Source organism: Babylonia areolata, chromosome 2 (genome assembly GCF_041734735.1).
Source record: "Babylonia areolata isolate BAREFJ2019XMU chromosome 2, ASM4173473v1, whole genome shotgun sequence".
Taxonomy (NCBI): Eukaryota; Metazoa; Mollusca; class Gastropoda; order Neogastropoda; family Buccinidae; genus Babylonia; species Babylonia areolata.
The window spans coordinates 24,150,233-24,165,647 of record NC_134877.1 but is presented as its reverse complement, the minus strand read 5'-3'; positions in this window follow the sequence as shown (position 1 = coordinate 24,165,647).

The window sequence follows — 15,415 nt, the reverse complement described above, 5'->3', positions numbered from 1 at the left end:
TCTGTGTGTGTATGTGTGTGTGTGTGTGTGTGTACATGATATATATCATATATATGTGTGTGTGTGTGTGTGTACGTATGTATCGTTCTATATCATTGGAAATATATCGATGCACATCTCGATAAACCATTGCTTGGAATCATAATGAACTTATCATTCAGTATTGTTGGATTGTTTTGGATGTGCGTATCAGTTTTATTCACTGCAAGCAAAATATGACGAGAAGCCGTTTGCTTTTGAGCCGTAAATACTGAAGGCCTTCCATATTGGTGACTTGCTTTAGCTGTGTCAGATGACAGGCTTTTTGTTTGTGTGGGATGTTTGTTTGTTTTTTGTTTTTTGTTGTTTTTTTTTTTGTTGTTGTTGTTTTTAGCCTTTCTACTTTGGAAGACTTAGTTCTGTATTGTTTCAAATACGCTATTTTGTTTCTTTGGAAATGTATGTTGTTGTTGTACGCCCCAGGAAATATTGACCAAATATCTAAACAAGACAGTTAGAAATATTGAAAAACCTTTTTTCTCTCTTTCTGTCTCTCTCTGGATATATAGGTCTAAACCTTGATTACTTCAATTAAAAAAAAAAAAAAATCATTCTTGATCACAAGAAATCAAGCATTTTCAATGTCGTTCTTAATTGTTTTGTATTTGTATTTCTTTTTATCACAACAGATTTCTCTGTGTGAAATTCGGGCTGCTCTCCCCAGGGAGAGCGCGTCGCTACACTACAGCGCCACCCATTTTTTTTGTATCTTTTCCTGCGAGCAGTTTTATTTCTTTTTCCTATCACAGTGGATTTTTTCTACAGAATTTTGCCAGGGACAACTCTTTTGTGTCTGTGGGTTTTTTTACGTACGCTAAGTGCATGCTGCACACGGGACCTCGGTCTCATCCGAATGACTAGCGTCCAGACCACCACTCAAGGTCTAGTGGAGGGGGGGGGGGAAATATCGGCGGCTGAGCCGTGATTCGAACCAGCGCGCTCATATCCTTTCGCTTCCTAGGCGGACGCGTTACCTCTAGACCGTCACTCCACTTAGAACTCCAATTCATTGTTGAAGATCTACCTTCTTTTATCATTGGAAAATATCAGTTTGTAACACTGAAAAACAGCCGGAAAAGCTTTTGACTGGGAATTCGACATCTCGCGGTTCTCGCAGTTCTGGATCTTTTGAAAACAATATATTTTTTAAACGGATTGTTATTCCTTTGTCGGAATCTGACCTTGGATACATTTGTATAAATGATTGGAAGAACATATCTTTCTGTAGAAACATTGTTTCGAAAGAGGTCATTCTGAAGCGTATTGCAAGCATCATTGGAAGGAAGATCGCTGTATCGATCAATAGAAAATGATTCTTCTTCTTCTTCTTCTTCTTCTTCTTCTTCTTCTTCTTCTTCTTCTTCTTCTTCTTCTTCTTCTTCTTCTTCTTCTTCTTCGTTCGTTCATTCGTTCGTTCGTGGGCTGCAACTCTCACGTTCACTTGTGTGTACACGAGTGGGTTTTTTACGTGTGTGACCGTTTTTACCCCGCCGTGTAGGCAGCCATACTCTGTTTTCGGGGGGTGTGCATGGTGGGTATGTTCTTGTTTACATAACCCACCGAACGCTGACGTGGATTACAAGATCTTTAACGTGCGTATTGACCGTTTAGGTGCGTAAGAACACGAAGGAGGCACAGGCGCTAGCAGGTCTACACGAATGTTGACCCCTTTTTTTCAGGACCTGACTAAGCGCGTTGGGTTACGCTGCTGGTCAGGCATCTGCTTGGCAAATGTGGTGTAGCGTATATGGATTTGACCAAACGCAGTGACGCCTCCTTGAGCAGCTGGTACTGATACTGATACTGACCCAGGAGATCGGAAACATCTCTTTTGTTGTTGTTGTTGCTTATACATGTCACTGGGATTATGTTTGAAATATACCCTTGTTACTTTAGTGTCGGAGAAGCCAAACCTCACTGGGAAATTGAATTCACCTTGTTTATTATCATGTCTCTAATCAAAGTAAAATGTAACCCAAGTATGCATAGGTTATTTGTTACAACAGGCTACAGGTGAATTTTATCAATCTATTCCAACTACCTGTTCGGCCTGTCATAGTTTAATCCTTTCACCGCCAAACTCGCATTTATGTACAAGCTAGGTAGAGGACCCATGTCACAGAAAAGCGACCAGATCATGGGTCTGTTATCCATGAACCTACTGCTCTTAATGTTCGGTGGTAGGTTAGGCCATATTTCTACACATCGCAGGGGTAATCCCCAACTATTCTTAGACGCCATATTTACTGTGTTCATAGCACAAGGGAATTTTGCACTCTAAATTGACTGGCGGTGAAAGGGTTAATGGGTGTTGGGTTCCATGATGTTGAGATTCGTTTTTACCTTAATTTTGTCGTGGGCCATAACACACACACTATCTGTCCAATTACCATTGAAATGTATGTTGCATATCAGCTTTTATTTATTTATTTATTTGTTTGTTTGTTTATTTCTTTATCAGTTTATGTATCCACTTATTCATTTATTTATTTGTTTATCCATCTATTAGACGGGCGCAATCGCGAGAAGGAGAAGAAGAAGATCTGTTCATTTACTTAACTATTCATTATTTATTTATCTGTTTATTTATTTTGATAAAATTTATTTGTGTTGTAATTGTAGATGAAATTCCAGACGAAATTTCGTTTATATTTGAGGTGTATACATCAGAAAATTACCCGGAATACGTAAAAAGGAGAACTTTTTTTCTTCATACTTCTTTTTCTCGTTCGTCTGATTTTTCCCCCTCATACAAGACAGCAGAAACCCCGAAGATCTTGCAATCTTGCTGAATTGATCCAGAGATTAATCACATTTCTCATGACGTACACGTCATCTTTTTTTTCTATACATAATTATTCTGTTTTCATAATCACGGTTAATGTATTCAGTGATATCTATTATTCCAGTTCTTTTGTTGTTGTTGTTGTTGTTATATAAGGATATGACTGTTAAAATGATTGTGTGTAAAAAAAAAAAATATATATATATATATACTGTTACAAGGATTTTTTTTTTTTTTTGTGTGTATCAGATATACCGTTAAATGTCGTGATGAAACTATAGTGTGATAATGTACATTTACATATACCATCTGGAGTCCCCTTGTTGATATGTTGAAAAAAGGTCCTTAGACACAAGATCACAGCAGGCGTTCCATTGTGTAAAGAGCATGTTTTATGTGGGACAAATATGGTTAATAAAAAATATATATATAAATACCGTGAAAATGTTGACTCCATGTATGTCTCTCCGCATGTCTGTCAGTCTGTGTGTGTGTGTGTGTGTGTGTGTGTGTGTGTGTGTGTGTGTGTTATCTTCAGTTTAACGTCTATTCACTATAAGTGTCTTTAGACGAAAAGGAGAAAAGTAGTGGATAAATGAAAGGGAATGCTTGTGAATATTAGTGTAAGAAGGTGTTCATGTTATGTATCAGAGGAAAAGTATATTATAAGAAATCAAAGTTTAAAGAGATTGTGGTGTGTAATGAATGAGGTGTCATGGGAAGGATAATATGTGTATGTATACCAATTAGTATTAACTTACAACAATGTAAATGTGAATAACGACATTAATTATAATTCATCAAAGGAGGATACCAACTGGACTGGTGTTTAAAATTTCCGAAAACTTTCTAAGCAGTGAATAATCATTCAAAATCTTTTCAGTGGCTAATGAAATATTGGAAGAAAAGTCATCAACTACATCTTTTGGAATTAACTATCTTATGCTTGGACAATGAATGAGTAGATGGCTTGCAATTATTTGCTTACCGCATATACATTTTATATTCTTAGAAAATTTTGTACGAAAAGCATTTAGACAATAGTAATTTGTCTTGAATGTGCTGTTGGTGTCAAATTTAGCTGCATTCTTTTTGTTTACACAATATTGGTAATATTGATTATTTGAATCTATAAACAATTCGTTGAATCGATTTAAAGATACATTTTCTATACTACTAATGCATTCATGTAGATCTAAGTGGATGTCAAGTTTCATTACGCTTTCGAAATTACGTGCTGCTCTTCTAGCCGCTTGGCCTACCCACTCATTTGAAGATATTCCACAGTACGAAGGTACCCAAAAGAAAGTTATATATATATGCCCTGTTTTGTCAATTGATAAATAATTTTTTATTTCCATTGTCATCTCAATTCGCTTCTTTGAATTTGGAGATTCTATAGCTAGTAATACTGACTTAGAGTCTACACATAATAAAATTTCACAAACAGTTTTCGGAATGTCTTAAATATAATTTAAGGCTATAAGTATAGCTACAAGTTCAGCTGTGAAAATGGAATATTGTCTACCAATATAGTATAATTTTTCTATTCTAAATGAAGAACAGTTGTGTGTGTGTGTGTGTGTGTGTGTGTGTGTGTGTGTGTGTGTGTGTGTGTGTGTATGTATGTGTGTATTGTGTGTGTGTGTGTGTGTGTGTGTGTGTGTGTGTGTGTGTGTGTATGTGTGTGTGTATGTATGTGTGTATGTGTATGTGTGGGTGTGTATATATATGTGTGTGTGTGTGTGTGTGTGTGCGCGCGCGCGCAACACTCCCCCTTCCCATGTGTTTGTATAATGGCCTGAGGCTGATGTACAATAAACTATTTGTCTTGTCTTGTCTCTCATTCTGTTCCTTCTCTTTCTTTTACCATGTCTTACTCTCTACGCTTTATATATATATATATATATATATATATATATATATATAGTTTTTTTTCATATTATGATTCACGTTCTTCACATATTGGCAAAAAGATATAATCAGACATCACAACATTGGGAAAAGATGATCAAACTGACTGAATATTTTAAAAAAGAGACAAAAATGAGTGGGTGAAATGTCTGCAAACCTGTTTCCGTTTAACAAAACTATAACAATGGACTTGGAAAACTCCAAACAAGAATTGATTTCACCCTATTTCAATTTCAGATGTTGATGATACGTTCAAGAAAAGGGTTAAAAACTACAGTATGACAGCCAAAAGCCAAGGGAAAAAAGATGAAAAAACAACACACAAAATAAAAATAACAAACTAAAGGCACATATACATACCCACCCACCCTCCCAACCCCTTTATTTTTTCTCTCTTTTTTTAGGTACACTGAAATGGCATCGTGCACATGAAACAACCGATTCTTTCCAATGTTTAGCTGAACACGCTCTATACGCTTTGTTTGTTGGTGTTGGTGGTGGTGTTTATGTGTTTGTTTTTAACTTGCAGCTTTTTGGACAAGCATATATCCGAGAATCCAGCATTGTACAAAAACAAGAATATGCGCGAATGGTTTTAAAAGAGGCTTGACGGCTTAACATCAACACGAATTCGAAAAAGATAGCCAGCTTGAAATCGCTAAAAAAAATAATAATAAATAAAAAAAAATTATACGTACCCTGCTGAGTTCCGGCGATTTCAATAATTTGAACTATTGGCCACCTTTCGGCCACCCTTGCTGGACATTGGGTAAAGTGTACTTTAAGACATGATTGCTGTTAGATGTTTTACGTGCATCAAGTGCAAGCTACACACGGGACCTCGCTTTATCGTCTCACCCGAATTACTATGATGATGCGGGTCTATTGTCTGGTTTGCCTGCTTCATCCATTCAGTCCCTTCAGCGCATACAAAACTCTGCTGCCCGACACGTCCTCAGAAAGAAAAGATCTGAGCACATCTCTCCTCTTTTGCAACATCTCCACTGGCTACCTGTCTCACACAGAATAAAGTACAAGATCAGCACTCTGTGTTATAGATATACTCACAAATCTGCCCCTTCCTATCTCTGTGGCTGCCTTCACCTCTGCACCCCATCTCGCTCTCTACGATCGGCTTCGGACACACTCTGTTTACGCATACCCAGATTCAAACACTCCACTGTCGGCCGCCGTTCTTTCTCTGTCTGTGGGCCTTGCTTTTGGAATGAACTACCTCTTTCGCTACGTCAGGTCTCCACACTCATTCAGCTCTTTTAAGTCTGGCCTTAAAACCCACTTTTCGTTTTTCCCCAAGATAGCCGACTTCCTCTGCCTCTTCTTTGTCTTCTGTTTCTCTAATTTAGGGTTATGCATGCGTGTGAATGACTAGTTTGAAAGCGCTTTGATTTGTCTATAGTAGTAGTAGTAGTAGTAGTTTTTGTATTATCGTTATTATCATCAAATGCGTCTCGAAATGTTGAAGCAAAAGCAAACAGAAAAAAAAAGAAAAAAATATTCATTGGTATTTTGGACATATGAGTAGTTTTAACATTTGTGTTCGACTTTCCATAGTCTTGAACCATCATGCAAGAAAGCCCCAAGTCAAAGTTGACAGGCAACAGCGAAAAGCAGACATAGGCGCACAGAACTACGAACATTATATATATATATAGCCTCTGGTTTTGGACCGGATGACCAGAAAGGCTTGAAGCACATGAACAGGACAATACTGAAAGCAGACCACATTTCATTTCATTTGTACAGAGCCACCAGCTTTATCAGTCGAGGCCTCTTCCCTCTCCACTCCAATCCTCCCCCCCAACCTCCTTTCCAGTCAGACCTGATTGCCTTCGATTTTGGCAACAGTCAGGGCTGCCAGAAAAAAAGTCAGCAGAACCAGACAAGAGCTGGCAGCCACAGTTGGCATCGGTGGAGTGTGTGTGGTGGTGGTGGGTGAGGAGGGAGAGAGGGGGTGAGGGTTGACCTTCCGCCTTTGAGACACGAAAGTCAAGGAGTGGCTTCTACTCCTTCTACTCTCCTTCTCAAACATCTGCTTCTCTCTGTTTACTTCAAATAGGACTTCAAATAGGCCTAGAGGTAATGCGTCCGCCTAGGAAGCGAGAGAATATGAGCGCACTGGTTCGAATCACACAGGCAGTCGCCAGTATTTTCTTCCCCTCTACTAGACCTTGAGTAGTGGTCTGGACGCTAGTCATTCGGATGAGACGATAAACCGAGCTCCGTGTGCAGCATGCGTTTTGCGCACGTAAAAGAACCCACGGCAACAAAAGGGTTGTCCATGTCAAATTTTGTAGAAAAATCCACTTCGATAGGAAAACAAATAAAATCGCAGGCAGGAAAAAAAAAAGAAAGGAAAAAAAATATGTGGCGCTCTCAGTGCAACGACGCGCTCTTCCTGGGGAGAGTTGCCCAGATTTCACACAGAGAAATCTGTTGTGAAAAAAAGAAATACAAATACAATTGCAAAACAATTCAGAACGATATGGAAAATGCTTGATTTCTTGTGATCAAGAATAATTTTTTTTTTTTATCCAAGTAATCAAGGTTTAGACCTATATATCCAGAGTTGTACAATACAATACAATACAATACAATACAATGTTTCTGCTTCCATTAACGTATATGTATCTGCTCATCCTGCTCTATTGTTTCTGCATTAAATTAAATTGTTAATAACGTCAAACTATCACAGGTATTTTCATTGTGTTTTGAGCTCTAGTTCTTTCGTTTACTTCTTGTTTACTTCTTCTTCTTCTTCTTCTTCTTCTTCTTCTTCGTTCGTGGGCTGCAGCTCCCACGTTCATTCGTATGCACACGAGTGGGCTTTTACGTGCATGACCATTTTTACCCCGCCATGTAGGTAGCCATACTCCGTTTTCGGGGGTACTTCTTGATTGCAATGCAGCTAGCTTCTTGTTTGCTTGAGACCCTCTTGAAGGCGAATGCTGGGTGCAGAAAAGTGTGTCCAAGCATGTCCCTTGCTTATCTGTCATCCTCGTTGATAACGAATGTGTCTTGTCTTGTCTTGTCTTGTCGCTTATCTGTCACCCTTGTTGATAACGAAAATGTCTGTCTTGTCTTGTCTTGCCTTGTCTTGTCTTGTCTTGCCATGCCTTGTCTTGTCTTTCTTGTCTTGTCACGTATCTGTCACCCTCGTTGACAACGAATTTGTCTTGTCTTGTCGTTTATCTGTCACCCTCTTTGATGACGAATGTGTCTTGTCTTGTCTTGTCTTGTTTTGTCGCTTATCTGTCACCCTCGTTCACAACGAATGTGTCTTGTCTTGTCTTGTCTTGCCATGCCTTGTCTTGTCGCTTATCTGTACCCTCGTTGATAACGAATGTGTCTTGTCTTGTCTTGTCTTGCCTTGTCTTGTCTTGTCTTGTCTTGTCGCTTATCTGTACCCTCGTTGATAACGAATGTGTCTTGTCTTGTCTTGTCTTGTCTTGTCTTGTCTATTACCATCTCCACTTTCCACACCTTCAGTGCTGGCCAGCCAGAGTGCACGGCGCTCTCCCATAAATCTATCTCTCAACCATTGATCATCCATCCCCTTCCCAATCTGATGCTATTGCAGCTGGCTCCAGCACCTTTATCTAGCAACTGGTCTCTACCCTTCCATTTCCGAATGGCCCTTTATACGTCTTGACAAGTCCATCGATCACCTCTCCTTCTTCTTCTTCTTCTTCTTCTTCTTCTTCGTTCGTGGGCTGCAACTCCCACGTTCACTTGTTTGTACGCGAGTGGGCTTTTATGTTCATGACTGTTTCTTTACCCCGCCATGAACGCAGCCATACTCCGTTTTCGGGGGGTGTATGTCTTGTTTCCATAACCCACCGAACGCTGACATGGATTACAGGATCTTTAACGTGCATATTTAATCTTCTGCGTGCGTATACACATGAAGGGGGTTCAGGCACTAAGCAGATCTGCACATAATTATGTTGACCTGGGAGATCGGAAAAAACCTCCACACTTTACCCAGCAAGCGCCAGTTACTGAGATGAGATTCGAAGAAACTTCATCTGTTACTCGTTTATCCTGTCTATGTTTTTTTTCCAGTCGGATGTTATTGCACTGACTCTATGAACTATTTCTTTTGTCTGCCTCCTCCCTCCATCCCAAACCCCCAATACCCCCGCCAGTGCTCATTGAAATTGCTCTGCGGCTTTATATGTCACACGTCTGTGTTTACTCCTGTTCCTTTTTTTTCAAGTTCATTTGATTCAGCCGGGCTGGCTCCAAGCTGCCTCTTTTGTCCGACCCCCTCCTCTCCTCTCATCCTTGCTCCATGCTCCTCTTTCTTTTGTCCAGCAGCTTGATGGCACGAGGTTGTGGATGCCCCATCCATTGACCAGTCTCCGCTGTTACCTTTCCTTCTTGCATTGCCTGTCAGATGTAGTAAAGATCTCCAAGCTGCCTCTTTTGCCCGACCCCAACCCCCTCCTCTCGCCCTTGCCCCCTGCTCCCCTTTCTTTTGTCCAGCAGCTTGATGGCACGAGGTTGTGGATGCCCCATCCATTGACCAATCTCCGCTTTCACCTTTCCTTCTTGTACTGCCTGTCAGACGTAGTGAAGATCTGGTCTCAATGCCTGACCAGTACGTTGGCGTTTATACGAAGGTCGCCAAACCCACCTCCCTGACCCACTGTCCTGTACATCCTGATTGCTGCTGGTCCTACCAGCGGAGAAGGAGGCGATGTGAGGAAGGCCTTCATTAGCCAGACACCCCTGTCAGCCATGTTGGCCACAAACTCAGATCGGAGACCTTGCCGTTAGCCAAAAGTTGCTGACTGTCGATGATGAGAGAGAGAGAGAGAGAGAGAGAGAGAGAGAGAGAGAGCAATGAAGTAGACGCTAAATCGCTCGTTTAACCCATTCACTAACAAACTCGCATTTATGCAGCAGCTCGGTTGAGGACTCATGTCACTGAAGGGTGACCAGGTCATGGGTCTGTTATCCATGAACCTGCTGCTCTTTATGTTCGATAGTAGGATAGGCCATATTTTCTACACATCACAGGGGGAATCCCCAACTATTCTTAGACACCATATTTTCTAAGTTTATAGCACAAGAGAATTTTGCACTCTAAATTGACTGGCAGTGGAAGGGTTAAAATGGAGAAAATAGGCGGGGTCTACAGACAGGATAGGAAATTCGTTAGGGGTAGAATCGGTTGATGAATCTCCTGGCTTTCTTGGTACCGTCGTTGTACCCTAGTAACGCCTTCGTTCTCTGGTCATTAATCAGGAGAACAGGCGGGGTTTTGCAAGATTATCTCGTTTGCTCTGTTTCGTGTACAGCGTGCGGCCACGCCACAAACCCAGGAGACGAGGGTCAGGGACGCCAAGGAAACCCTGAGAAAGGAGGAAGGTGGCAGAATGGTTTAGTCGCTTACCTGTCAATACAGTGTCCGTGGGGATATGGGTTCGAGTTCTCATCTCGCCCTTTCTATCCAAGATTGGCTGAGAGATCACATTGTGTGTCAAGACATTAGGATGACGGGCTTTCGCTTATGCCTATAGCTCCGCTCGGGAACAAAGGGCCGCAACAGCACTCCTCCAACGGACACGGTTTGGGGCGATCCTCTTTATCTGGGCCCACGTCATTCCGGCTGCCTTCACTTCAGTGTCCGTACTTCTTCTCCAAGTCTGCCTGGGTCTGCCAACTTAAGGATGACGGGATAAACAGATAATTATCTGTTTTGACGAAATGTAATATGAAACAAAACGAAAGAATACCATGCAATAGGACAAGGGGCTACCAGTATGTCCTGAGGACAATACAATGCAGTACAATACAATACAATGCAATACAACACAGTGCAGTACAATACAATACAATGCAATACAATGCAGTACAATACAATACAATGCAGTATAATACAATGCAGTACAATACAATAGTACAAGGGGCTACCAGTATGTCCAGAGGACAATACAATACAATACAATACAATACAATACAGTACTTCTTATTCTTATTCGTTCGTGGGCTGCAACTCCCACGTTCACTTGTATGTACATGAGTGGGCTTTTACGTGTATGGCCGTTTTTACCCCGTCATGTAGGCAGCCATACTCCATTTTCGGGTGGGGGGTGCATGCTGGATATGTTCTTGTTTCCGTAACCCAACGAAGGCTGACATGGATTACAGGATCTTTAACGTGCGTTCTTGATCTTCTGCTTGCGTATACACACGAAGGGGGTTCAGGCACAAGCAGGTCTGCACATAATTATGTTGACCTGGGAGATCGGAAAAAATCTCCACACTTTACTCACCAGGCGTCGAACCCGAGACCCTTAGATTGAAAGCAATACAATACAATGCAATACAATATAATACAATATAATACAATATAATACAATATGACAAGGGTCTACCAGTATGTCCAGATGACAACACAATTCAATACAATACAATGCAATAATACAATACAGTAATACAATATGACAAGGGTCTACCATTACGTCCTGAGGACGGTACAATGCAGTACAATACAATATAATAGGACAAGGGTCTATCAGTATGTCACGAGGACAATACAATACAATACAATACAATACAATACAGCACGACAAGGACCTCCCAATATGTCCAGGGGTCACTGGTAGGTCTCTGAGGAACGATGTGAGTCATGGGAACGTCATGCAGGAAGATAAGATTCTTTACAATGGCGGTCTACGTTGCAGGATTTCACCAGAAGGAAACGTCAGAGGATGCAAGAAGATTCTTTACAATGGAGGTCTATGTTGCAGGATTTCACCAGAAGGAAACGTCAGAGGATGCAGGAAGATTCTTTACAATGGCGGTCTACGTTGCAGGATTTCATCAGAAGGAAATGTCGGAGGATGCAGGAAGATTCTTTACAATGGCGGTCTATGTTGCAGGATTTCACCAGAAGGAAACGCTAGAGGATGCAGGAAGATTCTTTACAATGGAGGTCTAGGTTGCATTATTTCACCAAAAGGAAATGTCAGGATGAAAAAGGACACGTATAGCTGATTTGAAATGTTTCAATTCCACCCAATATTCGGTAACATATAAAAACAAAATCAGAACATTTCTTCTAAACCTCCATTTTTGGCCATGTGGATGGAAAGGACTGAGGTACCATTTACAGGACATCACCGGAATCAGACCACATTTTGTACAGAGCCACCAACTTCATCAGTCGAGAACTCTTCCCTCCACTCCAACCCGCCCCACATCCTCCCTTTCCAGTCAGACCTGATTGCCTTCGATTTGGTAACAGTCAGGGCTGCCAGGAAACATCAACAGAGCCAGACAGAGTCATTTGGCATTTGGCGTCGCTGGAGTTGTGGGTTAGGGGTAGAGCGTCTGCTTGGAAACAGATTTCCAGGTCACCCCCACTCCCACCCCTTCCCCCCCCCCCCCCCCCCCCCCCCCCAAAAAAAGAATAACCCAACCCCACCCCCCGAATCCTCCCTAGGTAGCTGCTTCTGTCTGATGGCCCTCTCTCTCTGCCTCCATCCAAAGTGTAATACCTCTTTCATTGAAAGAAAATAGTCACATTAAGCTAATGACAAAGTGCCAAAGAGTCGCTAATCTCTTATTAGTTTATTTTGTTTCAATTCAGTTGTTGTTGTTTTTCCTTTCTGTTCCATTTTATCTGTGTTGCACCATTTTTGTTATGATTAGTACCTGCTATTCCTTAGAGCTTTACTGCTAATGACATGAAACTTTTCAGTGGTCAGTGTTCGGTGTTCAGTGTTCAGTGTTTCAGTGCTCAGTGTTCAGTTCTCAGTGTTCAGTTCTCTCTGCCTCCGTCACCCCACCCCCACCCCCCAGATTTATTTCTATCAATACTTTTCATCATCCATTCACATCCAAAATTGCTTTTCAATTCTGTCCTATTTCATAATGATGCTTCTTTCAAGATGTCTACCTCTACCACGTCTTAGGAACCATTCATAGACAGGCCTGATCCCCACCGCCGCCGCCCTCCCACCCCCTCCTCCCTCCCGCTAGGGTCACTTAGCGCACGTAAAAGAACCCATGGCAACAAAGGGTTATCCCTGGCAAAATTCTGCAGAAAAACCCACTTCGATAGGAAAAACAAATAAAACTGCACGCAGGAAAAAAAATGGGTAGCTCTCTCACACAGAGAAATCTGTTGTGACAACAAAAAAAAAAAGAGAGAGAAATACAAATCGTTGATGCTGGTGATTATGGTGGTGAAAACCAGGAATGCATGTCTTTGCGAAGGTCTGAACGTTTTATCACTACTTGTGGTCGCCTCTTCCTGTTTCTCTCTCTCTCTCTCTCTCTCTCTCTCTCTCTCTCTCTCTCTCTCTCTCTCTAATACCCCTTCCCATGCCAACCCCCAGTCCCCTGATTTTGAATTGTGGTCCATGGCCAAAGTTCATTAAAACAATTTCGTTCGTTCGTTCGTTCGTTCGTTCGTTCGTTCTCTCTCTCTCTCTCTCATGATGTGTACCTCCACCCTTCTCTAATCAATCCTTGCCTCTGCATCCATCCCGCTTTTCCCAACTCCTCTGACAAGTTTGAGTACACTTAGAGGCTCTGATAACTTCATCCAGATATGCACCAGTCATCCTCTCCTCTCTTCAACGTGATGGTTTCGGGATGTTGTCCCAGATAACATCTTTCAGATCCTGAGGGGGAATTAAATGTTTCCATCTCGATTCGAGTTTTTATGTCGTCAGAGACTTGCGTCGCTGGTGTAATCATTTCACACTGTCACAAGGATTATCTTTTTATTAACGTGGTTTCTTCTTCACGTGGTTCGAGTGAGAAGTGAGTTAACTGGCCCTTTTAACGTTATTTCGTGTTCCTTGACTGGTTTTAAGAATTGACGACGGGTGATCACATGAGCTCTGAGATGGCTCTTTTGCAGTCAGCTGGGGGTGGGGGGGGGGGGTGGGGGGGGGTGTAAGCAACATGAACTGATTTGATCTAGTCTGATGTTATTGCAGTGGCACCAGCAAATTTATTCATGACTCTGTCTGTCCCCCCCGCCCCCAGTAAATCCCTCCCTCACCCCCCACCCCCTCTCACCATTTCTTCACAGTACCCTCTCTTGTTCAATGAGATTGCGCGGAGTTCTAATCCCTCTCGTTTTTTTATTTATCCTTTGAACCCCCTTACACCTTTATCACCTCCCCCTGGCCGCACATATCCTCTCACAAATGTATCCATGAACCATAACTCCTCCGTTTGTTTATGTATCCTTGCTACCCCTTACGCCTTTATCACTTCCCCTGGCCGTACGCGTAGTCTCACAAATATATCTACATCTATTTATCCATATATATATATATATATATATATATGGATAGATAGATATCGATGTCGATTATATAAACCATAATTCTGACACCTCCGTTTGTTCATCTATCCTTGTAACCCCTTACCCCTTTACCACTTCCAATTGCTGTTCGTATCGTCTCACAAATATATCCATGAACCATAACTCCTCCTCTGTCCTTGTCACCTCTTTCATCCTTATCACTTCCCCTGGCTGTTCCTGTCGTCTCACAAATGTATCCATGAACCATAACTCCCCTGTTTTTCTGTCCTTGTCACTTCTTTCATCCTTATCACTTCCCCTGGCAGTTCGTATCGTCTCACAAATGTATTTATGAACCATAACTCCCCTGTTTTTCTGTCCGTGTCACCCCTACCCCTTTACTACTTCCCCTGATCGTACATGTCTTCTAACAAATATATCCACAAACCATAACTCTTCCGTTTGTTTATCTATGCTTGTCACCCCTTACACCTTAATCACTTCCCCTGGCTGTACGTATCGTCTCACAAATGTATCCATGAACCATAACTCCACCTCTGTCCTTGTCAACCCTTACACCTTAATCACCTCCCCTGGCCGCACGTATCGTCTCATCGTCTCACAAATGTATCTATGAACCATAACTCCTCTGTTCTTGTCCCCCCCCCTTACACCTTTATCACCTCCCCTGGCCGCACGTATCGTCTCATCGTCTCACAAATGTATCTATGAACCATAACTCCTCTGTTCTTGTCCCCCCCCTTACACCTTTATCACCTCCCCTGGCCGCACGTATCGTCTCATCGTCTCACAAATGTATCTATGAACCATAACTCCTCTGTTCTTGTCCCCCCCTTACACCTTTATCACCTCCCCTGGCCGCACGTATCGTCTCATCGTCTTACAAATGTATCTATGAATCATAACTCCTCCTCTATCCTTGTCACCCTTTACACCTTTATCACCTCCCCTGGCTGTACGTATCGTCTCACAAATGTATCTATGAACCATAACTCCTCCGTTTGTTTATAATATATCCTTTCAGGTCCAGGAACAAGCAAGTCTGCACCTATGCTGACCTGGGAGATCGGGAAAAATCTCCACCCTCTACCCACCAGGCGCCGTACGTTACCGAGATTCGAACCCTGGGACCCTCAGATTGAAAGTCCAATGCTTTAACCACTCGGCTATTGCACCCGTCATCTTCTTTCCATTTTGACGTTATTGCGTTGGCTCTCTTTCGTTCAGCTGTATATCACTCTATCTTCCCGTACCTTTTCCCCCATCTCCCGTGCCAAGAAACATTGCCCGACGTATAAGTGACACCTCAATGTTCTTCTTTCCTTTATTTTAATGTTGTCTGATTCCAATATCTTCAGTTA